General features: G+C 48.4%; 1 protein-coding gene across 1 annotated transcript in view; it reads left to right on the forward strand.

Moving 5' to 3' along the window:
* LOC129820309 (FH1/FH2 domain-containing protein 3-like) overlaps nt 1-2,500 on the forward strand; it is a gene marked incomplete at its 5' end in the record, with an annotated part of 105,923 nt that overhangs the window by 353 nt on the left and 103,070 nt on the right.

A 2,500-nucleotide genomic window follows, 5' to 3' on the forward strand; every position in this document is an offset into this window, starting at 1 on the left:
ATAGACAGTCCCCCACATAGACAGTCCCCCACATAGACAGTCCCCCACATAGACAGTCCCCCACATATACAGTCCCCCACATAGACAGTCCCCCCACATAGACAGTCCCCCCCCATAGACAGTCCCCCACATAGACAGTCCCCCACATAGACAGTCCCCCCCATAGACAGTCCCCCACATAGACAGTCCCCCACATAGACAGGCCCCCCCATAGACAGTCCCCCCCCATAGACAGTCCCCCACATAGACAGTCCCCCACATAGACAGTCCCCCACATAGACAGTCCCCCCCATAGACAGTCCCCCACATAGACAGTCCCCCCCATAGACAGTCCCCCACATAGACAGTCCCCCCCCATAGACAGTCCCCCCCATAGACAGTCCCCCCCATAGACAGTCCCCCACATAGACAGTCCCCCCCATAGACAGTCCCCCACATAGACAGTCCCCCCCATAGACAGTCCCCCACATAGACAGTCCCCCACATAGACAGTCCCCCACATAGACAGTCCCCCCCATAGACAGTCCCCCACATAGACAGTCCCCCCCATAGACAGTCCCCCACATAGACAGTCCCCCACATAGACAGTCCCCCCCATAGACAGTCCCCCACATAGATAGTCCCCCCCCCATAGACAGTCACCCCCATAGACAGTCCCCCCATAGACAGTCCCCCCCATAGACAGTCCCCCCCATAGACAGTCTCCCCCCATAGACAGTCCCCCCCCATAGACAGCCCCCCACAGAGACAGTCCCCCACATAGACAGTCCCCCCCATAGACAGCCCCCCCCCCATAGACAGTCCCCCACATAGACAGTCCCCCCCCATAGACAGTCACCCCCATAGACAGTCCCCCCCATAGACAGTCCCCCACATAGACAGTCCCCCACATAGACAGCCCCCCACAGAGACAGTCCCCCCCCATAGACAGTCCCCCACATAGACAGTCCCCCACATAGACATTCTCCCCCCCCATAGACAGTCCCCCACATAGACAGCCTCCCCCCCCATAGACAGTCCCCCACATAGACAGTCCCCCCCATAGACAGTTCCCCACAGAGACTCTAGCTCGTCCACATGCTCACTGGAACACACACATCTGTGAGTATCTATAATTTCCAAAGACAAACAGCTGTCTGATGTAAAGCAGTGTTTAAATGACATCAATCGGCTAACGAGCGTCATTAATACCATCATGATGATTGAGCTCCATATAGCACGATACACAGGCTGAGTCTCAAATGGGACCCAAAAGGGGACATAGGACTCTGGTCAAAAGTAGTGCACTATAAAGTAAATCAAGGAAAGTCCAACTTTTTCAACGTCTTGAGGGGGGAAGAGGCACTGTGACACGGTGTTCACGACCATGCGTGTGTGTTTGGAACATTTTAAGTCTTTAGTGGTTTGGACACGGAGAAACTTGAAGCTGTCGACCTGCTCCACTGCAACCCTGCAGATGTCTTTCCTGTAGTCCACGACACTGTGGACTACTTCCTGTAGTCCACGATCAGCTCCTTGGTCTTACTGACGTTGAGGGAGTGGTTGCCAGGTTACTGACCTCCTCCCTGTGTAGGTTGTCTCATCGTCGCCGGCGATCAGGCCTACCTCCGGCTTGTCGTCAACAAACTTGATGATAGTGTTGGTGTTGTGCGTGGCCACACTGTGGTGGGTAAACAGGAAGTACAGGAGGGGACTAAGCACACACCCCTATGGGGCCCCTGTGTTGAGGGTCAGTGTGGACAGAGGTGATGTTGCCTACCCTTACCACCTGGTGTCGGAACGTAAGGAAGTCCAGGATCCAGTTGCAGAGGGAGGTGTTTGGTCCCAGATTCCTAAATTTGTGGTGATATTATGAGAGCAAACATTACTCTAAATAATTAACTCTAGAATACTGAACAACACTGCAGAGAGTTAAAGCTGCAAAATGTCACTTTTTGGGACGACCGGGACCAAATTCACATAGAAATGTGAGTTATAGATCTGTCATTCTCATTGAAAGCAAGTCTAACAAACGGTAGATCTGTTCTATGTACACAATGTCTATGCTTCCCTTGCTTCAGTTTAATTTGTATGTCTTTTACCTTAGGTTTCGTACACCAGCTTCAAACAGCTGAAATGCGTATACATGTGTTGGTATTTATGTTAATATGGTAATATGTTGTTGTTATGTTTATGGTAATATGTTGTTGTTATGTTTATGGTAATATGTTGTTGTTATGTTTATGGTAATATGTTGTTGTTATGTTTATGGTAATATGTTGTTGTTATGTTTATGGTAATATGTTGTTGTTATGTTTATGGTAATATGTTGTTGTTATGTTTATGGTAATATGTTGTTGTTATGTTTATGGTAATATGTTGTTGTTATGTTTATGGTAATATGTTGTTGTTATGTTTATGGTAATATGTTGTTGTTATGTTTATGGTAATATGTTGTTGTTATGTTTATGGTAATATGTTGTTGTTATGTTTATGGTAATATGTTGTTGTTATGTTTATG

This window comes from Salvelinus fontinalis, chromosome 22 (genome assembly GCF_029448725.1).
Source record: "Salvelinus fontinalis isolate EN_2023a chromosome 22, ASM2944872v1, whole genome shotgun sequence".
In the NCBI taxonomy this organism is placed as follows: Eukaryota; Metazoa; Chordata; class Actinopteri; order Salmoniformes; family Salmonidae; genus Salvelinus; species Salvelinus fontinalis.